The 25,037-nt window shown below is 38.8% G+C and overlaps 1 protein-coding gene across 10 annotated transcripts in view; it reads right to left on the bottom strand.

Annotated features, from left to right (window-relative positions):
• Positions 1–25,037, bottom strand: part of GULP1 (GULP PTB domain containing engulfment adaptor 1) — a 260,185-nt gene that overhangs the window by 205,370 nt on the left and 29,778 nt on the right. Inside the window, exon 2 of one of the 10 annotated variants that reach the window (XM_034654831.1) lies at positions 16,776–16,839. The exons of the other annotated variants lie outside the window; for them this stretch is intronic. The gene's annotated coding sequence lies outside the window, so the exon portion shown is untranslated. The remainder of the gene's footprint in view (positions 1–16,775; positions 16,840–25,037) is intronic. 10 annotated transcript variants of the gene reach the window in all.

Raw genomic sequence — 25,037 nt, 5'->3', positions numbered from 1 at the left:
GTGGTCCACCTACAATATCCGTATTTCCTCACTTCCCACACACTGCAGAAACCACAGCAGTCCGGTTTACCTTCGTCGTTCTATCCTGCTGCTTTTCCTCTTGAGATAGTTCACCCTCTCCCCATCTCCTATGAGATCAAATAAATCAGCTGCAATGTGGTGACGTTTCTTGGAGGGATCTGAGAACATCAGTGAAATAAGAAGGATCTTGAAAACCATTTTACAGCATTCTGTTGTGACAGCAGGGGCAACTGGCAAATAGTGCGAACTGCTCAGGAGCCCGGTGTGATTAACGGTTGAGGAAAACCGTCTTGCATAACTGAATGGAAAGGAGGGGGTACATCTGCATCACAGCCAGCGCTACAAACAGGTCATGAGAACAATGAAGAAGACAATTTCCCAACACCCTACTTGGTAAGCCAAGAGTGAATTTTGGGCAGAGCCTAAAGTACATAATCTGAGGTTTTTAAGAAATCAGGTATTTATAAGCATCGCTCAGAGTTTTGGCATAAAGTTTATTATTCATGAAAATAAGATCCTCATTGTTTTTATAATGACAAAGTTATACTTTTTTTAAAAAGTATCTAACCTAATTCTGCAAGCTGTATCTATTCAAAGAAACTGACCTTAAACTACATGTGTGCATATATACAAATATAAATGATATCATGCAATAAGCACCGCTTTAAACCATCCAAGAATGTCACACCGACGTTGCAGCTCTGACTCACCGTGTTCCAGCGAGATGCGGACGGCCACCCAGGAATAGACCACCCAAGAACAGCTACACAGTGATATGACCCAGTCACAGAAATGATCTCTCATAACCTGAAATCGTGGCTGGAAATTTCTCTCCCCCTATCTCTCGGCATGGGATATACAAATGCCGGACTCAACAATTTCTCAACCCTACAAAACAAACAGGCGCTCACTTTATCATGAACCCTTCAACTATTTCGTCCTTCAAAGGTGTCTCATGTTTAATTTTCTCTGTAAATCCTTTCCCCTTCAATCTTATGTGAGCCTTTGCAGCACTTTTAAAGCTCCAGTCGACAAATAGGGGTTTTCAAAACAGAGTTCTACTTAACCAGTTCACTACTCACCAGATGGACTGACAGTCCCATTAAAGTGTAAACCACACCGACCGGTGTCCATAGCTGAGAGCCTACAGCTACCAGAACCTGCCCCACGAGTATTTTTAAGCAGTTCTGTTCCCCCCAATTCTCTTGTGTGCTCCCTGGAATGAAAACTGTTGGCTACCTAAACAAACAAGCACCCATTCCTCATTCTTCCTTCCTAATAAAACCACACTTTAGTCAAGTAGTCACTCCCCACTGTCACATAATAGGTTGACAACAAGGTTGTAAAAGACTGAGGTGAAATTATCACAGTTTTGAAAAAAATTGCACCTAAGTGGCACCTAGGTGTCCCTACATTCTCCCTCCCCTTTGACAAAGTAATCATTGGGGTGACCTGTAATGGGTATGATTTACAAAAGAAAGTCTTTGTAGAACTCCAATGAGCAGACTGACACTCAAAGGAAAGGCTTACGTGAAAAGTTTGACCACAAGTCAATACATTTGCGTAAGCTTTCAGTTAGGGCAGTTTTAGTGCATATGCGTCTTCTTTGTAATTGGGCTCCTTTAGCCTGACCCCTTACCAACAATGCTTCTTGTCCAGTTAGCGTCTCCTCCTTAATATGCCACTGAACGGCTTCAGAGCAAATCTATTATTTCTAAGCTCCTGTCAAAAATACATACTGATTGCCTTAAAAGTGCACAGATCACCTCTCATCCTTGATTCCCTCTGTTCTTATCTCTGCAAGTGTGCTCAATATTTGATGTCCACATATCTTCACGAAGCACCCCTATCCCCCGCGGGGCTCCTAAGAGTCTGTACACAGTGGTCATCTCCGTTTCTCTAGTATTGTTCTTTTTTTCCTGTTCTACTCTGCAGAGGTGCAGAACATATAAAATGCTGAGAATGGAATCCAGATTTCTTAATGCCCGGTTTAGTATATCTTTGGCTTTTCTCTCTTAAATGCCCCCAATTTTGGTCAATCATCAAATATCATTATATCCTCTTTGCCGTGTTAATCTTCTGAATTCGTTATCTCCTCACTGAATCTAGTGCTAACATCTGGTCATGATGGTAAGAGCTTCAGGATGAGAATCAGGAGATCTCATTGAAATATTAAATATCTTTTTAGCATTTAGAATCTCTTAGAAGTAATTTCAAATATCAAAGTTTCAAGTAATGAGTAACTAAATGTGCATATGCACTAGTATATCCTGGGAATAACTGAAAGATGATGATGAGCATATATTTTTACTAGTAAGCCTAGAATGAAAATGAAATTTAAGTCTAAAAATCTTGGTGAGAAATCTTTTATTTTAGATATATATATAAAATAACATTCATATATAAAATATACTTAAAACAAAGTACTCTGTGAACTAAAATGGAATGAAACCAAAGTTTGTACTGGTCTTGTACTATTTTACCTGTTTCTTTAATATAAATGTTCAAAACATAGAGTGGGTCAAATAGTGGCCCCCAAAAAGATATGTCCAAATCCTAACCTCTAGGACCTGTGAATGTGATTCTTAACATAGTCTTTACAGATGTAATTAGTTTAGTTAAAAATCTCAGATGAGATCATCCTGGATTTAGGGTGGGCTCTAAAGCCAATGACCAACGTCCTTATCAAAGAAAGGAGAGGGGATTTGATGGGACACAGGGGGAGGGACAGAGGGACACAAGGAGAGAGCCATGCCAAGGTGACTATAGGCCAAGGATGGCCAGCTGCCACCAGAAGTTCGGAAAGAAACATGAAATCATTTCCCCTCAGAACTTCTAGAAGGAATCTACCCTGCCAACACACTGATTTTGGACTTCTGGCCCCAAGAAGTATGAGAAAATACATTTCTGTTGTTTTTCTTTTTTTTTTTTAAAGATTTTATTTATTTATTTGACAGAGATAGAGACAGTCAGTGAGAGAGGGGACACAAGCAGGGGGGAGTGGGAGAGGAAGAAGCAGGCTCCCAGCAGAGAAGCCTGACGTGGGGCTCGATCCCGTAACGCCGGGATCACGCCCTGAGCCGAAGGCAGACGCCTAACCGCTGTGCCACCCAGGCGCCCCCATTTCTGTTGTTTTAAGCCAGCGAGTATATGGTATTTGTTACAGCAGCCCTGGGAAACACAGTATGTGATTATTTATATGCATTTACACAATTTCATTAAATCCTTTCCACTTACAAAAGTGGACTTTTTTGGACTATTACAATAAAAACCTCATGTATAATTGCTCATACAGCTGAATAAAGCTGCATACAGAAGTAAGTATGAAAACAAAAAAAAAAGTTTAAAAAAAAAGCCTGACTTGAAATAATTGCTGAGGTCCTAGAGTTAGAAAGGCAATTTCTATTCTTAGTTCTATCATTTTTTTAGTCATGTGAACTTGGCCAAGCTATTTAACCTCTGAGCCAAACGACCTACCTCATCTGTATAACAAAAGATAATGGTACTCCTTTATTATGTAGTTGTAAGCAGGAAATATGACAATTTATGATAAAAATTCTGCACATTTCTAGGCATACAGTAAACTCTGATTCTGTTCCACAATTTCCCAAGGGACTGACTACTTTCTAAGGCAACCCATCTTCTCTCTTGGCCTCCATGACCCTACATGATCCTGATACAAAAAGCAATTATGCAAATCTGTTCAGTTCTTTCTAGGTTAAGCAATATTGAGTGACACTTGCAAAAAATCCTTCTGTAATTAATACTCAACATGTGAACAGTATTTCAGAGTACAATCCACACTGGAACACTACGGCATTCATTTCCAGATCAAACCCTAATCCTACAAATGAAGCATTTAGTCTTTTATTTAAGTTCAGAGAAGCCTAGTGAATTGCCTAAGTCATAGCGTTATATTAATCCAATATACAATGGTGGTTTTTTAGCTTTTCGTTATAAAAAAAATCAAACATGTATAAAGTAAACAGAATAACACAATAAACTATCATGTACCCATTACCTGGCTAAAATGTTTCTTTAGAAGATTTACTTTCAATTTCTTATAATGTCCCTAATGAGGCAACAAATGATATCTCCAGCCATAATATATAACTTAAAATGTGCATCATGTCTTAAGAAAGAAGAGGAAGAAGTAACAATCAGAAAAGGTGTTCCATAATGAGAATCTTTCACCCAAAGCATTCTGTTTCTAAACCTGAAGACAAAGATATATCCCTAGGTGATAACACTCAAGTTACCAGAAATGTGTCACCAAAAATGTACTGACAAAGCATGAACTAAATAGGAAATCTCTGAAAATTCACTGGCAAAAGTGAAGCCTAACTATGCATAACCCTAATGGTTATATCTGACAGAAAGACAATTTTGAGTCAAAAATCTACTTTTCAATTGATACTCAAAGTAAACTACTCTTATAAGTGTCTACTGGTATCACAGGAGGTGAGATCTTTAAATAAGAAAAACGGGGTGCCTCATTCCTCTGCATAACAATGAACAATTTCCATTAAAGTAAACAAGTGAAATATTTCCAAGGATCAATCACCATTTTTACCCACAAACAAGTTGGAAGAGGGACTTTCTTTGGTAGCAGTCCTTATGAAGAGCATTGCATCCAACTGACATGTCAATAAAAAAAAGAGAACAGATTCAGTTATAAATATAAGAATAGCTTCTAACAAATAAAACTGGCAGGAGTTAGTAAAGATTCAGAACTTCAGTACTGAGTGGAGAGATGGCCAGGGAGGCAGAAAATGGAAAGCCATTTTAGAGAAGTAGCTACATTTTTAACAACTCTTCAAGACCAGCTTGGCACGCGTGTAGAGCAGATGGGGGTGGTGGTAATTGTAAGCATATTTTCACCTTACTTTTGTACAGCAATTAAGAACCATTTAAAATTTAGAAGCCCTTTCTCAAATGCAGCACAGTAGACCTCATAAATGGCTAGCTACATGTTTTATTGAAAGAATAACTACTGAACAGACACTACAAAGCATGTATGTTTAGTACTGTGGTTAATAATTAAATACTTGTTTAGCTTTACTGGCAACGGGGCTCTCGGTGACACAGTTGTTGTCCAGGGGAATGTAATCCTTATCAATGATGTATCCGGGAGCCTGGAGAGATCCAAAGTCTAGTCAAGAAGGTAGTATCTTTGGGGATGCCTGGGTGGCTCAGTTAACCAACTGAGTTAAGTGTCTGCCTGCAGCTCAGGTCAAGATCCCACGGTTCTGGGATTGAGTCGCACTTCAGGCTCCTTGGTCAGCAGGGAGCCTGCTTCTCCCTCCCCCTGCTTGTGCTCTCTCTCTCTCTCTCTGACAAATAAAATCTTAAAAAAAAAATTAAAAAAAGGGAGTATCTTTGTACTAGGTCCTGCTCTTGAAGTTAAGGAGGGACCCATAAGAGGTTTCCAGAAGAATATAATGATTAGTCCAACTTCCCATGAGTGCATAGAATAAAATAGTAGGCTTCTATAACAGAGACAAGTTTACAGATACTAATTTTACAAATAAAAATATGGAAAACAGGGTTTTGAAATAAGCAGTGTTTATACCTCCAGGTCATTTCTGGCCACTAATCAGCCCAAGAATTTAGAGTTGGAATGAATCTCATTGATCTAATGCTTCTCATAGGTAGTAAATCTCCTTGACCCTTACTTTCAAGTTCAGGGCACTGACACAGGGTTCTTAACTGCAAACAACTGAAATGTGCTCTAGTTAATTTAAATAAAAAGAAACATCTAGAAGGATATTAAAGATCCACAGAAACTCCACAATGGCCAGAGGACGAAGCTATGCAGTCAGTAACAGCACTACAGTAACAGCACAGGGCTGGTTCGGTGTGCTCAACACGGCCACCAGCACCAGGCACTGCTGCCGAAGTCCCTTCGGCTAACCAGGATCTGGGCACCAGCTGCCATGCTAGAAACTCTGTTGTTGCTGCCCCTGCAGATGAAATGTATCAGCCACCATCACTGCTAGAACAGATTCCATGGCGCAGGTTTCTTGGCACTAGGTTCCAATTCAAAGTCTGGCCGGGATGGATGCGACACAGCCGGCTCCTCTGCACGTGTCCTTGATGCAAGAGGATGGAGAAACGGGTCTCTGGCCTCCATTCTGGGACATTACTAACAAGGAAGGATTTTCCCAAATACATGAAAAGCGGCAAAGATGCTAGAAGGGAACATCAAAGATGTCAAAGGCATCAAAGATTTGAGATCATCATGGATCTCCCTGGAGTACCTGTACACTGGCGTTTGAGGTACAGTGTCTACCATTTACTCTAACTTCATGATCTAGACATGCCAGCCTCTCCTCCCAGCACCCCCCCCCCACTCTTCCCACCAGCCACACTTGTCTTGGTGGTCCTCCCAACATTCAGAGCTTTTGCAACTCTGGGTTTTCTGGCCCGGAGCCTCCCTCTGCCCAGCACTCTCCCGCCCAAATGTATTCATGGCCGATTCCTGCTTTACTTTCAGTTCTCAACTTAAATGTTACTTCCTGAGGAAAGACTTCTCAGACCACCCTCTCCATGGATGGCCTCACACCCCACTCCAGCCACATTCTTCCTCATCACCCTGTTCCATTTGCTTCATGGCACTCATCACTATTGGACTTTGTTTTACTTATGTATTTTCAGCCTCAATCACCACAATGTAAGCTCCATGGGACTGTGGATCTTTTTCTTAAGACTGTACGTATGTATGTATGTATGTATGTATGTATGTATATATGAGAGAGAATGAGAGAGAGCAAGCAAGAAAGGGAGAGGGACAAGCAGACTGTGCTGAGTGCAGAGCCTACACGGGGTTCAATCTCAGAACTCTGAGATCATGACCTGAGCTGAAATCAAGAGTTGGGTGCTTAACTAACTGAGCCAACAGGTGCCCCAGGACTATGGCTCTTGTCTGTTCTTTTTGCTGCTGTATCTTCAGCACTCAGAACAGTGTCTGGCACACATTAGCCTTCCAAATCTTTTTGCATAATGAATGAATCCCTGATATAGTTTAATAGGTCTACTTTATAAATGTGGAGACTGCAGAAGAGAAGTTCAGTGATTTATATATGATCACACAGCAAGTCAGTGATCAAAGGCCAAATCTTTGATTCCCAGCCTTACAATTTCCACCAAGACAAAGGTGGGAGCTGCTTCGTAAAGAAAGGGAGGCAGCAGGGAAGAGCAAAAAGAACACTGATTAGGAAAAGAGCATGAGCTCTAGAATCATGTATTTCTGAGTCCAAATCTGTTCTCCAAATCTAATATAGGTCTTTTAAGTTTTTCAGAGAATGAAATGTGACCACATATGTATATTACACATATATGTTATTTCTGTAACACCTGACATACAGAGGCATTTAACAATTAGAAGCTATAAAAATTATTGTTCATTTATATGTGTAATGATCCATGTCTGAGTTCACATTATCTTAATAATATGCTAAAAGAGACGTATCCTTAACATAATCTAAATCAGAGTCCTCATGTATAAAATGAGAATGTTCATTCTTTCAAGCGACTAAAATGTACTGGCAATCTGCTACTTGCCAGGCACAAATTATGCACAGGTAGAAAGTCTCTAAATTTCTTCCTACCTATTAATGCTAAGAGCACTTCAATCTCTGATTGCCATCTCCAAATATTATCTTGTCACTGTAAACTAAGGGCAAAAAGAGGCTATTGTTTCCATGTCTTTCATTCATTTCAAGCGTTTATTGAATCAAACATTATTGAAAAATAACCCTTGCCTTCAAAGTATGGTTTCATGGGAGACACAGACAAAAAGGAAATTAGCAAGAACAAGAACACAGGATGCTGTACAAATCCAGAAGAATGGTAACTCACCTAGACTGTAAATTACAAAAGGCTTTTTAGAGGAAGTGATTCTGAGCAGAATCCTAGCTAAAGGATGAGGAGAAATTCACCAGGAGTAGAAGAAAGGGTCAGACATGCCCAGCAGAGAAAACAGCACCCTAAAAATCCCTACGGAGAAATGAAGCATGGCACCTCTAAGAAACTGAAAAGTTAAGGTAGAGTAGGGTTTCAACAGTCCCAAGAACAGAGAATTTCAAAACAGGGTCTGTCACCCCCCTTTCAAAAGTGCTAACACTACAAACGATTAGTTTCCCTTAATTACTTTGCTTTTCTCAGAAAAGAGAAAGAAACTATCCATTATTGTGGTATCTCCTTAGTCTGGCACTAATCCTTAATCTTGGATTAGGATTTATAGTATTTAAAAAAATATATGCATGTGTACTAAAGAGTATATTTTCATCAAAGCTCAGTTTCATGTTTCTTTTTCTTTCTTTCTTTTTTTTTTTTAATTTCCTTTATTAGCAACTTTTCTTAAAGGTATTGTCCTTTACGGCCTGGAATGCCTTCAAATCACCTTCCTTTGGCAATTTTCACTTAATTCCTGTAAGCAGCATTTTTCATTTCCTCCCATAAAGTGACAGCACTTTCTACATTACTTCCATTATAGCTCTTAGCAAATTGCCTTTTAATAAGTTTCTCTCTTGCAAGGCTGAGCTTCTGGAGGGAAGGTTTTGATCTCTGTATCCCAAACATGATCTTTTCTTTCCTAATAAACATTTTTAATCTTAGAAGAGCTTTAGCTCTATCGAAAAGTTGCAAAGGCAGTACAAAGAGTTCCCTAGGGATCATTTTAAAAATTCAGATTCTGTACAGTAGGCCTGGGAAAATCCTGATATTCTGGATTTCTAACAAGCTTCCACCTCATGAAAATGCTGCTGGCCCAGGGACCACGATTTGATAAGGTATGAGTGTCAGACAAATTAGACAAAGATTCGCAATCCTAGTTGCAAAGGGGAATCACTTGAGAGAAAGTTTTTTGTTTTAAAATGCCAGTGCCAAAGCCCACCCCCAGCTATTCTACTCTAATTCATCTGCATAAACCCGGGAATCTGTATTGCAAAAAAGCTTGTCAAGTGATTTCAAGCTGCAGGCGTGGTGGAAAACCATTTGCCCTCCCAAGCCGTCACACACTCCTATCCTACCAGGCTCTCCCTTTCCTTCTCTGTAAAACAGAAATAATTCTGAGTATTTGATACGGATGATATTGGGGCTAAATGAACAGTGAGAGTCAGCATCAAATTCAGCGCTTACGAAATTCTTGGTGCTTAAAAATGTTAGTTAAAATTCCAACAGGCAAAAGGACATGTAAATCCTCATTTCTCATCAGTAAGCCTTGGAGAACATTCTTACTAAACTGTCTTCCGAGGGTCAGACTGCTCTCAGATCCCCAGCTATCAGAAGAACATGTAAAAGGGCAAGAGTTCACAGTGTTAGGGTGGAGTCGCTGTAGAAATCCGCTGGTCTTGGGGGAATGTGGTCTAAGTGTGCTTTGATTAACTCAGCAGACCCCACAGCTGAGCCTGGAGAACAGAGAGTCCTTGCCTGTGTGGGACAGAAACATCTTTGTACGGGGAGAGTCCGTCGGGTGGCTAGTTGGGTATAAGCTGCTTGTTCCAGGACAATGAGTGGTCGGTCATTCCAAACTGCAGCTGGTCTTAAGGAGAGATCTCAGAGAATCATCTGGTTTCAAACTACTGTTTATCGGCTAGAGGGCCAAGCGCCTAACAGAATTCAGAGTGACAGTATGGGCGTGTAAGTCCAAGCAAGAGGACACTAGTAGTTGTTAACCGCAGGTCATGTACACTGGCTTGTAACACACAACCTTCTTCCTCTTGAGGAGTATAAAAGTAAGTCTACTTGTAACAGATGCCCAAGGTTAAAAAGTTATCTCTTCTTTTTATTCCTCAACGACTTGTTTTTATTGGACTAAACTTCGGCTAGTAGGTTCCTGGGATGATTGATTAGAAAAGAATCTGCAGATAGAGTTTACAGATTAAGAGATGCCATATCAGACTACTATTCCCTTTGAGTTAGAAAAAAAAAATTACAAAGAGAATTAATTCTGGCTTGACTTAAACCCGTTGCTAATTATTTAGTAACAGATAAGCATCGTTACCCCAAATATTGTCCCTGCTTGAAGAGCTGGACTACTATTGACTATCAAGATTTAAATTACAAGATACTTTCCATGGCTGTTACCTCTATTATCTTCTCTCAAAACCTTTGAATACTATACGTTACGAAATACTGAGAAATAATTTATACAGACACATATAAATATGGAAGGATACTCATCAACTTGGAGTAAAGTAAGTAGACTTTTACATTTTACTTCCATTTCCACACCTTAATCTTTTTTTTATAAAAGCATATGTTACTTTTAGAAATATACAATAAAGCTGCTTGAAAGATACAGGGCATCTGTCAGCAATCTGTCTTTTAGTCTAGGTACAAAAAAATTACTTTTGCAAATCAACAGAGTAGATACATTGCATTAGCAGCTACCACTAACACATGGAAAAATCATTTAAGCTCATTTAGAGTCTATTTCTTTACGTAAAATTATCTAAATCAAATTGTGAATTGCAGAACGTACCATAGAGATCATACGCATATCCTTCTCTTGTTTGGTAAATATGCACAGATCCCAGCCATCAAATACAACAGCTGACTAGACATTGCCATTTAAATTTAAATTATCTGCCATCACTGAAGAGCCAACATTTCCTGAAACTTATCCTTGCTCTCTGACATCCCTCCCCTTCCCAAATGGTTCATTCTTGGCATGACTTTCTGATTTTTCTAAAGGCATTATCTCCCTCACAGTTATCTCTAGATTTACATAGACAAAGGGGGAAGTAGCATCCAAATGAAAAATTATGAAACCACATATACTAAAGACTTTCCAGGGCACAGCAATCTTCTGAGACCTAGAAATGTTGAAATTAAATATAGAGATGGGCACACGGAAAACAAGTGTCCAGATGGTGAATTCAGATATTTTACTGTCTTCCATACGTGCCATGTACTTTTTGCTCCTTCTATACTGTGAGAGAGCAGTAATATTCTAAACTGAAAACAACCTTTAGAAGCCTCTCCTTGGCTGTCCTGCCTGCCACTCCTTTGCAGTGTATTCAATCAACTTCTATCTCCTTTAAAAAAAAAAAAGAAGAAGAAAAAGAAGAAGAAGAAGAAGAAGAAGAAAAAAAAATTAAGAAAAAAACCCTTAGGGCTGATATCCTTCTATCTTCTACCCTGCAAAAATGGTGCTAGAATCCAATCCACCCAGCTACCCTCCTTGAAATACTAGGAGTCATGCCAGCTTCCTCCCTCTTAGTTATCCCCCCACTCAGTCAGTCAGGATGTCCTGGTAATTCCAACCCCTTAACAATTTTTGCCTCTAACGCTTTTGCTTAGGACCAGAATAGCTTTCAATTGGTCTCACCACCTCCAGCCACCCCCTCCAATCTAGCTGCCACACGGCTACCACCAGTATAAAGCTAATCAAGTTACTTGCCTAAATTCCCAAATTCTTTAAAATGGCATATAAGATACTGCAAGATTGGACTCCTGCTTACCTGTCCAAATTACTTCTTGGAATCCTCTCAGGGGCAGCCAGTCCTCTAGCCATATCAAATTACTTAGAGTTCCCCATTTATAAGACACAAGCTCACATTTCTATGGTTTTGCATATGCTCCTCAAGGAAAAATCTCCACCCACCACCCACTCCATCTGCTTAGATAAGACTGTTCCTCACTTTTCAAGGCTCACTTCATTCAACAACGCTTAAGTGAAGCCAGCGCCCTCCACTTCCCAAAGAGAGGCAGTTCTTTTATATGCAACCTTTGCTTCCTCCGCTATAGTAGGAATTTGGTGCAGAAGTTTCGCTTTATAGCCTTGGTGAGTGGCACAGAACCTAGAACACCAATGTTGGTTGAAAGAACAGATGAATGACTGATGAAATCTGGACTGAATAATGATAGGACTACCAATGCTGACCACCATCCTCCGTTTTGAGATCAGAAAAGCCAGTATGTTTTACAAAGGACGTTTACTCTAATGTGCCCTGAAAGAACCAGGAGCAGTAAGAATGTCGCCAGGCTAGGAAGGTCTCTTTCATCCTTGCATTTCTCCATGTTCTATAAAAATCACCTTTATGATAACAAGAGGGGGTGATAATTACTCATTAAAATTTACTATCGTTGGGGGGGGCGCCTGGGTGGCACTCATGCACTAGCTCACTCTTTATTTAAAACCTTTATTTGAAAAATAAAATAAAATAAAACCTTTATTTGAGAGAGAGAGAGAGCACAAGCAGGAAGAGGGGCAGAGGGAGAGGGAGAGAGAAATCCCAAGCAGACTGTGCTGAGCACAGAGCCCAACTTGGGGCTCAATCTCACGACCACGAGATCACAAACTGAGCCAAAACCAAGATCTGGATGCTTAACCAACTGCACCACCCAGGTACCCCTAAAATTTACTATTTTTAATGATAAAAGTACTACACAATCAAATATTAGACCGTCAAGACAAGTAAAAGTATAAGTTGGCCACAATCCCAACAAGCACAAATAATCAACCATTGATACCATTTTAAGGATATCTGCCCAAATTGATATTTTTTTTAAAGATTTCTTCATTCACATAAGAGAGGGAACATGCGGAGGGACAGAGGGAGAGAGAGAATCCTGAAGCAGACACTGCATTGAGCATGGAGCCCAACATGGGCTCAATCCCAGGACCCTGAGATGACGACCTGAGCCAAAATCAAGAGTCAACAGCTTAACCGACTGAGCCACCCAGGTGCCCCTAAACTGATTTTTTTACACCAAGATTATATTGTATGCAAAAATAGAATCATATTATACAAACTATTTTATAGCTGAATTTACCATTTCATAACATTCTTTGTTGAATTATAACAATAATCTAGAATTGCAATCACACAAAATGATTACTGAAAATGTGGATCGCTGGGCTTCATCTCTTGATCTGTTGAAACAAGCTTTGTATAGAGAATCCTGTACTATTCATCTTAACCCTCTGAGTGATTCTTATGTACAGCACACTTTGAGAGCCACTAACCACAGATAGTGTTTTCGAATCACTATGGTAAAATGACAGAAAAATGAAGGCTTCAAAGGTAATTATCTTGGCAGCACATAAGAAAGTATATGAGCTGCTACAAAACGGAATGGGTTACCATCCCAGTGGATGAGCCCATGGCGCTCTGCAAATAGATTCTGAATAACTAGCCTCAGGGATGTGGTGGTCATTCTGTATCAGGAAAGAGGTTGAAAGAGATAATTTCTAAGGTCGGTCTCAACTGTAAGATCCTAACACTGTAATTAAAGAATGTTAAGGCTAAATTATACTTCAGAGGCAAAAAAAGAATAGTTACCTGGGAAGACAGTTACGAAATTGGCTGGGTATGTTTCTTGGGCAGTGGTTTAGAGGTAAGACAGCTCTCACTGCTGACAACAACTTTGAGCGTCACTATTTGAAATTTTTTTTTCTAGAAAAAATTAACAACTAACTGTTTTTCAAAGACCTTTAAACTGGTGCTCCTGCGGCTCAAAAATGTCTTCCTTGGTAACACGAACACAGAGAAAGTAAAAGCTAAAGGTCCTGGTTGAAAAAGTAAAGGACTGGGGCACCTGGCTGGCTCAGTCAGTAGAGCATGTGACTCTTGATCTTGGGGTCATGAGTTCAAGTCCCGTATTGGAGCTTACATCAAAATAGTAACAATAAGAAAATCTTAAAAAGAAAAAGAAACGGTGAAGGACCAAGGCGTCTTAGGTATACCTGGCCCATGTTACCAGTCTGGAGGGGTTCTCTGGAACTACAGTTAATACCAGTAATCTAATTTAACCTAGTCATTTTCAAGCAAAAAACCTACAGAAGTTAAGTCTATAAAAGTTAAACCCAGAGAGTGGTTAAGTGCTGTAAATCGACATGGCTAGTTGGTGACAAAGTAACTACCCTGGAAAACCACACTTCTGACTCCTGCTCTAGTGTTTTGGATAGCAAAGATTTCTTTACTACTACAAATGCCTTGTATTCAAAATCCTAAAAAGTTAGAGATAAATCACAGACGGCCAAGTGTTTGAAATAGAGATGCCATATTGTAAACAAATGGCCTAAAATCATTGCATTTTAAAAGTAGATTGACATTTCAAGGATAGCTGCAATAACATTCCTTATGTTCTTTTCAGAGTTATAATTTAATTCCCCGCTTGGCAGGAAAATCAGTGATTACTCTCACTTTCTGACATTAAAAAAAAAAAAAATGCCTTCCAAAAAGACAAATAATATTTTCAAACATAGTCTTTGTGTCATACACACTTTATATGTCTACCTATGAGTTTACATACACACATCAGTATTTTAGTGGTTACGCACATTTATAGGTGCTTATGTCGTATATACCTTAATTATAGAATATATACATTCTTTATTTTTTATAAAATATCATTTCTAATCTTAATAATATTGCTTTTACCGATGAACATATGGGAGGGGGAGAAAAGAAAAAAGAGAGAAGGAAATAAACCATAAGAGATTCTTAAAGACAGAACAAAGGGGTGATGGAGGGAGGTGGGTAGGGGGTGGGCTAGATGGGGGATGGGCGTGAAGGAGGGCATTTGATATGATGAGCAGTGGGTGTCACAAGTGATTAATCACTGAACTCTACTCCTGAAACCAATATTGCACTGTATGTTATCTAAATAGAATTTAAATAAAAATTTGAAAGAAGAAAATATAATGTTGTTTTTAAAGGTTAACCAGGCTGACCCAAGCACTATATATTTACAATGGAAAATTGTATTTACAAATACCCAACTAAGGAATTTGAGAATCAACAGTCCAGGTAATTTCAGTAAGTCTCAACTTTAAATACCATCTGTATGTCAATATGTCTACTTTGATCCATCTCAAACTTAACAGATCCAAAATCAAATTCCTAATCTTCCTCTCTAACTCTTCCTCAAATGGGCATCCTCATAGCAGAAATGATAGGTCCATAAAAATAATTTCTAAAAAAAGGGTGGGGGGCACCTGGCTGTCTCAGTCGGTAGAGAATACAACTCTTGATCTTGGGGTTGTGAGTTCAAGCCCCACGTTGGGTGTAGAGTTTACTTTAAAAATAAAAATTTAGGGAAAAAAAAACATTTAAAAAAAAGAAATGTTAGATCCATCCATCCAGTTGCTAAACTTTGGTATGATTATGAATTGCTCTTTTACCATCCTACATGAATCACCAAATCCTGCCCTTGTATTCCAAGACACATCCAGAATCCCAGCATTTTTCACTACATTTGCCACTACACTACCATCACCATTGGCTTTCTCAGTAGTCTCCAGTCTGTCCTCCTTCTACATTTGCCCCCATACAGTTTATTCTCCAAATAGTAGCCAGAGTGACACATTATAAGCCTTTCATCACCTCCAATGACTTCCAATCTTACAATGAAAATAGGCCCAATAAAGCACTCTATGGTCTTCCCACATCATTCTACTATCTCTCTGACTTAATTTCCTATTATTCTCCCACTTGCTTACTTCATTCCAACCACCGAGTCCACTCTGCTGTCCATTCAACATTCCAAGAAAAGAGTTTTTCTACGCAGTTTTTCTACACATTTTCCTCACATCTTTCATATGTCACTGAAAATGTCAAAGCATCACAGAGGTATTTCTTGACTAGCATCTTTATCAGCCAGGATCCTAGAAGGAAATGCGTACCACACTAAAGAGCTAAAAGAATAAACGAGCTGAACTCACACTCTCCCTCCCTCAGCATTCTTTCTAGGGGGCCCATTAATATGGTCTGTATTGACTTGTCTCCCAGGACACAGAGCAAGATGGAGATGGGCAGAAAACAGACACCAAACTACACTTCATTCCACTTCTCCCCAGCACTCAAATATTTGTTGAATGAATTAGTATGATGCAAGGGCAACTGACCATTGAATGTGGCTGTAAAGATGCTATACAAACTATATTTCCTTAGAACAAAACAAAAAACACCTCTGGTTGTAAGTCAGAAGAGTCAGCAGACACTAAGGTCATCCCGAAGCAGAGACTAAGGAGGCTTTCAAGAACTTGATATGGTGAGTAAATTGTGAGGCATCCTGCCCCCCTCAGATCCAGTTATTTATCACACTCACCGAGACAGGGAAATATAAAAGAAAAAAGGTAAGATCGTAAGTGGCATTGCACTGAGGGTCCCCTCTCCTGACATCTTAATGCCTTACAGCTGATTTATGATGAGTTGATTCATGTTTGATGTATATCTCAGGTGTTTCTAATAAAAGAAACAATGGAACAAGAAGCCATACATATGCTATATTCTGAAAGGTAAGAGAGTATTAAATGTTTAAATATCCGTCCTACATACTGGTATCCACCATGAATAAATCAAGCAATGCTTCTCATGAGACATTTCATCCCCCTGGCAGGGGTTCATTAAAGAAAAGCTCTTTGAGGAACAAACATTAGTAGAACCTCTGACTTCCTGGTCTTCTAAATTATTTGTGACATCTGGGCTCTTGTGTGCAATAATAAGAAAAGCATTGCTTCTTTTGTTAGAGTTTCCCAGACTCCCCAAAGATGGTGCAATTAGAGGATAAGATAAAGCAATGGGACAGAGCAACATCTGTTTTACATCTAAAAACTGAAGAATTCATGTTGGTGGAGAATTTATTAACAAGTAGTATATTTGCTGATTCTAGTACCACCTCCCAGGCCACCCCCAAAGAAAAGGACAAAAAAAAAAACAAAAAACAATCAGGGTCACATATCATTAGGAGAAACAGAGTGAAAAATACAAGAAGATACCCTTAAAAAAGATCTTTCATACCTGCTCCCAGTTTCATTAAGAGAAGAACCTCATTCACTGATGACTCCTATCTGTCTTCATTTTCCTGAAAGGAAAGATGGTGCTAAACAAGGTTGATGGAAAATAGAAATAGATTGGGTTGCTATGGTTTCTGAAATGTACTCTAGTCCTAACCCTAGAAACATAATCTTACATACTCGAGTATCACTCTTACAGTCTATTTTCATCCTATGATATCCCTTTTTCGCCTGAAAGGAAATCGGTTATGTTACTATAATCGATCTCTACTTTAAGAAGTTATAAAAATAATCTCTGAAAAGGATCTTTGGGTTCCTGGGGAAAACCTGTTTGCTACTGGGCCCCCATTCCATATGCTTCCCTTTCAGGGGCAGATCCATGTATTATAAACTTTGAAGCTTATACAATGGGGGTAGGGGAACCCTTTGAGAAAATAAATTTCAAGCCACCTGGGTGGCGCAGTTAGTTAAGCATCTGACTCTTGATTTGGGCTCAGGCCATGATCTCAAGGTCATGGGATCTAGCCCCTCATGGGGCTCTGTGCTAAGCGTCAAGCCCACTTGAGATTCCTCTCTCTCTCAATAAATAAGTAAACAGAGAGATAAATAAATAAATTTCAAAATACTACAACTAAATAATTTGACAGTTATTACAAAAATAACAAAATCCAGAAAAATTGCCTATGTTCTCAAATAATTACTAGATATGCTTTGGCATACTTTTTTGTATACTTTTTATACTTATTTTGTTTTGCTTTGACTCATACATGTCGTTTGCCTCTTCATATTTCACAGATCTTTTCATATTCTCCAAGGAGAGACTAGAAAGATAATTCAATCTTTCCTCTATTTGGTTCAACCAAAGTTTTGTCATTGTTTCTTTCCTACCCACATTTCCTGTGCCAGATGTTCTAGGACACATGCGTATTACAAAATGACCTCTGGCCACATAGTTGCACTCATCACACTGCGTACATAGACTCAGTGAGCAGTTGGAAGATTCCTGGAAGACATTCCTTTACCAGGACAGTGGAAAAAACTTAATTATACACTGAGTAAATGTGTATAGGCCGCATATGACCATATGAAATTGCCAATGTTCAATCCTCTTCCACCTCCAAAAATGACACTTTCATATGGGTCACACGAATATATCCCAATATCCCACTACGCCCAAAATAAATGTACTTCCAGCTCAGCATCCTGTTAGCCAGATTCCAAAATTGCCAGTGGCCACTCTGACACACTTTGCACTAGGGAAAATATGACAGAGGGGCAGGGGAGTGCAAAAGACCCCAATCTTAGCTAACTAGTTTAAACCAATTGCGAATTTCACATGCGATCATGTGAGTAAGGCCCAGGATTTTGGACAGAGTCTGGGAAAATAAGGGGGCCCTGAAGCCTAAGGTCCATTAACTTCACAGTAAATCACCTCTGCAATCCCAATTCTATCCCTGAAAGCTTTGTCATCTGAGCAGTCCCAGGGAAACCTACAAGGCACATCAGAAAAGCAAACACGCTTCTCTTTTCTCTCAAAGAAATAGTTCCCACATGTCACATAGAAAGGATTCCCAATTTATAGGCACAAGCAGAGCAGGACTTGTACATCCATTAGTGGATTCAAATAATCCTGTCCAAAATGATAAAAATTTCTGTGAAACAAAAAGTCCTTTGTTGGCACAGGACTCTCCTCTCCCTACCATTATTCCCTGGGGCACTCATCAAACTCATGTTCCCTACACCAGGCATCTTGCCTTCATGTGAGCACTTGTAAAACATAACACTCTCTGATAAAAATGCTCTCAATGCAAAATGTAAACTTGTGGTTTATCTGGAATCTGACACCAGCTATTTGCTCCCTGGCCTGATGTTGAATAGCTCTCTGGCCATATGCTTTTTAAATCTGATACAGATGCCACACAGAGAACAGAGTTCAGCCCAAGTCCTCAACCCACTGTAACAAGAATCTTTGTGCGCGTGTGTGTGTGAGTGCATGTGTGTGCGTGTGTGTGTGTGGTGTTACAAGTTAGGTCTCTCCACCACAGGCCGACGCCTTGTACAAGCAGAGTGTGGAAGTGCAGGCGACTCCTGAGTCCGCGGTGCAGTCCGGGGACCGTGCTGAATCTACACGCCAGCCACCATCTGTTGCAGAGCTTCGAGGAACAGTGTCGTCGGCATGAAGCACAGTGTCAACCCTCATAATTAAAGGGCTGCTTGGGAAGTTAAAGCCAATGATGGCAACATTCCAGGTCATTAACACCTGGCTTCTCTGCAACAATCGAGAATACAGAAATATAAAACTATGTTACTCCATTTGTATTTCAGAAGGTAGCAAAGATAATCAATATAGTCTTTAGGTCCAGATCAGGCAGACCCTCAGCTATGCCACGAGCTGAGACACGGGCACTGATGAGAGTAATGAAACGGTCATTCACTGAGGGGCTACTCTGTGCCGAGTCTGTGTGAGCGTCTGCAGACATGCTGTCTCAATTCTTCCATTTCCCCAAGAAGGGAGGTATTATTATCTAAAAGGCAAACTCTGACTCTAAGCTTCATTTTTCTATTCTGTAAAACTTTGTAAGATTTTAGTAAAAATTAAAGATAATATACGTAAAACTATTGAGCATTCAACAGATGTACAAATAACACATCTGTTACTAAAATATTAAACTCTTAGAGTTTTTACAGGTTATATATATATATATATGAGTGTATATATCTATATATGCACACTAAAATATTAGCTTTAGACTCAACATGTATAACGTAAGTACAGAAAATTTCAAATATCCCATCCGGTGATCTGGGACACCACCTTGCTGACTCCACAGATTTAAGGCATAAGCTAACAAAAACAGCAGCTGTGTGGGGCACATCACCATTTAAATCAGTCAGCATGTATTAAAAGCCTACTCTAGCACAGTAAGAAACTGCACAGAAAGTATTAGCACAGTCCTTCTGGAACTGTATTTTAAGGATATGGAAGACAGATATACAGGACTTACATTATTCTGTCATTTGGAGCAATGTATACAAGAATAATAATGAAATGAGTGGCAAAACCAAGCATTAGTCTAAACACTCAAACATCGAGGATCTCTGAAGAGTAAGAACTGAGAAATATTCGTACTCAGTATATAACTTTCAGACTGAAGTCTACCTTTAAAATGAAAGTAATGACTACATGCTAAGTGACAAGGTCAGCTAGTTGTTCTATTCCAAACAGTCCACGCTATCCCTATGGAGAGTTATTACCATCCTCTCCAGGTACCACTCCTCCCTTTATCCCCTGCTCCGTGACTATTAGCCAAAATACCTCAAAGGTAGATAGGAGAAAAAGCACATACTGGCTCCACTGTTCTACAAATTCCCTAGTGGTCCTATAAATTGAACATAAAAAATTTTAGCAAGAATAAAAATTACTAATAATGGAAACACAAATTTATCAGAATGTGCTGTTTGATTATTACCACCTAAATCAGAACTAATATGTCTTACTTAAATCACCAACATGGATATTCAAAAAAAAAGGAGATAAAAAAGCTTACTGAGAAACAACAAAAAACCCTCATCCTCAAATGGTTGAGAAAAATCGTATATACATGTGTATATACTACACAAATATATTACATACGTTCCCAAAGGCACACAAAAACATGGAGAGAGCACGAATGATAAAATAAATGAAATAAGATATTAACAATAGGTTAACACAGGTAAAGGAAATCCCTTCGACTATTCTTGCAAATTTATTCTAGGTTTGAAATTATTTCCAAATAAAGAATTATAAAAAGAAAGCTAGCACAAAAAAATTCACCATCAAATAAAATGAAAGTGAAATTTCAAACTACTTATTTCTTCCTCTTAAAATCCAAGAAAGACTAATAGCATCATTACCATTATCTAAATGAGCACTCAAAAACTTAAGAGAGTGACAGTCAGTGATGAATATACTAGTTCAGTATAGAAAACACGGGATTTTTTTCTGACATAATTCTCCTAAGTATAAATATGAATCTCTGACAGAAATAACAAAAGAAAATCAAACTTAAAATAATTATATTTGACCAGACATGAGAATGTACAAGGTGTAAAGTAACAACAGCCATTACTTAAACATTTTATTTGTTTTCCTTCTATCTCATCATACTCAAAGCTACCAGTCTGAACTATAATCAGGAAATACCACATTCCCTAAGGAGCCCACGCACTGTAGTCACGGCCTCCTGTATTTCTGGCAAATGTTGGTGCCCCAGAATCTCCCAAGGTACGGAATATCAACACAATTTGGTATAGTCTACTTTAAGGATATGCACATAGATGTCACTACACTAAGTTTTAGAAAATACATATTAATAATAAAGGTTTCAGTATGCAATAGCTTTATTTAGCACCAACACACTTGCCATTGATTTTAGATCAGAAATGAGACAAAGCTTCTAAAAGAAATCAATTTTGAATTGGTTAAGTAATTAGGCTGAGGTATAAACTTAAAGGATCCTAAGTTGCAATGTTCAGTGTCTTAAAAGTTCTAATAAAAATAAACAGGCATCTATGGAAGTAGAAAAAAGTCCTCACATATCATTGAAAAGAGATTCCTTTGAATATTATTCTTCTTGAAGGGATAGCATTGAAAAGTTTGTTGGTACTTTGCATGTTCACTAAGCAATTATTGTTACAGGTTTAATTCCAGAATGATCCCCAGAACATGATTCAGGGGCATCAGAACCTCTTCGACAAATTTAATTAATAGCACTGACATACAGTCATTTACTCATTTAGTCCTGTGTCAATACAAGAAAGTGCTCAGAGTCCTCACAGACACCTTTGTGCATCAACAGCTTGGGGGTCCAGGCGTCTTTCTTTTCTTTTCTTTTTTTTTTTTTAAGATTTTATTTATTTATTTATTTATTTGAGAGAAACAGAGATAGAAAGAGAGAGCACACGAGCAGGGAGGAGAGAAAGAAGCAGGCTCCCTGCAAAGCCCAACTTGGGGCTCGATCCCAGGACCCTGGGACCATGACCTGAGCAGAAGGCAGACGCTTAACGGATTGAGCCACACAGGCACCCCGAGGGTTCAGACTTGTTTAGAGATTAGGATGTCATATAATTAAATCCCTTTTCCTAGTTTTGTCATTAGCCCTTTAGACTAAGTTTAAGACAAACATACCTGGTACTAAATTTTACTGTGTCATACATGTTGCGATAACAAGGTTCCACTGAAGATATAAGAAAATATAAAAGCAAATTATTGCATATTATTATATTCAGGAGTCTAACCATATAACTCAATTATTAGATTATTGTCAAATTAATAAATCACTTGGTACCTATTGGCAAACATGCTAGGTTTTTTCCTGGATGGCAACTTGATGCACAGAAGGTAAACCACAGAAGGGCAAGAGATTGGGATGTCCCATCATCTCTGGATGCCATGCCATAGCAATTTCCCCCTTACAACAACCGGAAACTGGCATCAGGAATCTTAAGTGACCACAGAGGACTCTAAAAGCCAGTGGAGTGAACTACATTTAATGGGTACGTACAGATTTGAAAACAAGAGGAAAGCAATGGCAATAAAACTTCTCTTTCCCTACCTTCCCCCGCCGCCCCCCACACAAACAATCTTCAAATATCACCTCAATGGTGCATTTTCACTTGATTCCCACACACAAACTCCTTAACTGTGCACTTTACTGGTGAACGAAAAGTATTTCTCTGCGGGTGGCAAAAACATTAAGATTCTTCAGGATATTGTTTGAATCAATATTAAAATAACATTTCCTCATAAATAAGTGGTTATTCATCCTTCAAACATTTATTGCCAATTGCACTTTTGTGTGCAATGAATGGAGTCCCTAAAATGTAGAAGAATAGTATCCCAACACAGTCCCTGCTCAGGGCAGTTACGCAGGGAACATCGGTGTCTGACTCTGAAATTCATGCCTTTCCAAAGAATAAATAAAAAATAAAATAAAATCCATGCCTTTCCTCTACAATGAGATTGCATCTAACTATGAAAACGAAGGAGGAGGAAAGAAGTACAATGGCAATTCACAGAGAAAACAAATATCACATCTCGTTTGTGTAGGGTTAAAGGGGAATCCAAAATGTCTAAGATGAGAGGTAAAAATGTGACTGAACCTGGAAAGGAGTATAGATATTAATAGACAAGTGAATTTATTCTGGTTTCACAAACAGTAAGTGAACGAAAAGAAAGGACAACAAAAGCAAAGGTAAGATCTCCTAAGGATTCATTGATTGTCCAGTCAGTGTAGAATACAAGAGTCATCGGGAATGTCTGTGGACCGAGGCAGATGGTGGGGGAAACAGAAAGGAGAGAGAAAGCAGTCTTTGCAAAGAGGGAGACTCCGAAGCCTCTGGACCAGGAAGAAACAAGATCAGAGCTACAATGAACTAGAGAGAGAAAACAGCAAAGGCTAAGAGAAAAGTTGACAAGGAGTTTCAAGCAGTGCAGCAAGAAGCAGTGAAGGCCAGAATTAGGGTCAGAGAGGGAGTGGGAATGGAGATTGGCAGCTCTAATGTACCTCTCAGCCATAAAGTCTACATTTTAAATAAATGTGACCTCTACTACAAAGAGCTAAGTGAGGATGGCAGAAGAAACTTTAGTCAATATACATTTCCAAAATAAACCTCCGTGAAACAGCTGAAATAACAAAGGTAGGGGAAGATCCGCAGTGTTGTGAGGAACTAGAAGAGAAAAAGAACAGCCTGGTAAAAGAATAGCTACAAATTTGGAGTCTAGTAATCCACCACGAATATTATACCCAGCCACATACTATAAACTGTCTTTCATGTCATTCCTGTGGAAATTTAGAACGAAACAAGCTAGAATCAAGTTCAACTCTCTCCTTTACTCTAAGGTATTACTAAGGTATTTTTTATGTCATGAAAACAGAACAGTGAAGACATACTGTTACTTCCTTTACAATTCCACCTAACAGCCAACATCAACCGCCTCCCCTACTCCCCAAAGAACATTTCTAAGACATAAATACATTAAACTCAATTATATTCTATAATGGCTAGCATTTTATGGCGATCACTATGTACAAAAATATTTAAATAATGAGGCAGAAGAATTTCTGGTCATGTTCTAGAAAATTCCTACTTACAATCTGAAGACTCTGTAAATCAAAGGGTAAGTTTTACGATTCACAAATTATTTCCTTCAAATCAGTGTTTCCCAAAATGTGGTAGGTGATATAATAGATGACTTTAAGTGATTCCTGAGTAACCTTTTCTGTAACCCTTTTTGTCTTACTATTTAATATACACTGAAAAACTACAGACCCCAACAGGATACTTTCCTCTTAAGTACATTTAAGTTTCAAAAAAAGGTTTATTTGAGGGATGCCTGAGTGGCTCAGTCGTTAAATGCCTGCCTTCTGCTCAGGGTGTGATCCCAGGGTCCTGGGATCGAGCCCCACATCGGGCTCCCTGCTCCAGTAGGAAGCCTGCTTCTTCCTCTCCCACTCCCCCTGCTTGTGTTCCCTCTCTTGCTGGCTGTCTCTGTCTCTGACAAGTAAATAAATAAAATCTTAAAAAAAAAAAAAGGTTTATTTGAAAAAAATATTAAAAGCTACACAAATGATACTCAAATATTTCCAGTGATAAAATAAAGACAAACATAAAAAACTGTTTTAGCAGGAAACTGCACAGTCAGATTTTAATATCCAATAAACTTAGTGGCATTTTTTATCAGAGTATTACTTTTTAATTATTTTTACTTGATCTCAAGTTTATGGAGAATCAAGTCTATTACTTTAGTCAGAACTAGTATTAAATATAATATTGGTATCTAGAATGTGATTTATATTAGTTTGAAAACAAAGAAAATACTTCATCTTTCTATTGGATTTGCCATTTTCAAATATTTAAAGCTGGATTAGGAAAAACAGAAATTATAAAAGCAGAATCAGAAATTACAGATTTCTGTAATAGATGTATTGAAAACAGCAAAATAAGCTGATACATTAAAATTAATACAGTGCTGGATTTCACATTCAAATTTTAACTTCAAAAAAAGTTAAGTATTGTTTCTGTACAGGAAGTGAGTTAGGGGCGCCTGGGTGGCACAGCGGTTAAGCGTCTGCCTTCGGCTCAGGGCGTGATCCCGGCGTTGTGGGATCGAGCCCCACATCAGGCTCCTCTGCTATGAGCCTGCTTCTTCCTCTCCCACTCCCCCTGCTTGTGTTCCCTCTCTCGCTGGCTGTCTCTATCTCTGTCAAATAAATAAATAAAA

This window comes from Ailuropoda melanoleuca, chromosome 2 (assembly GCF_002007445.2).
Source record: "Ailuropoda melanoleuca isolate Jingjing chromosome 2, ASM200744v2, whole genome shotgun sequence".
NCBI classification, from domain to species: Eukaryota; Metazoa; Chordata; class Mammalia; order Carnivora; family Ursidae; genus Ailuropoda; species Ailuropoda melanoleuca.
The sequence above is the reverse complement of the archived record's forward strand: the minus strand, read 5'-3'. Positions and strand labels throughout refer to the sequence as shown.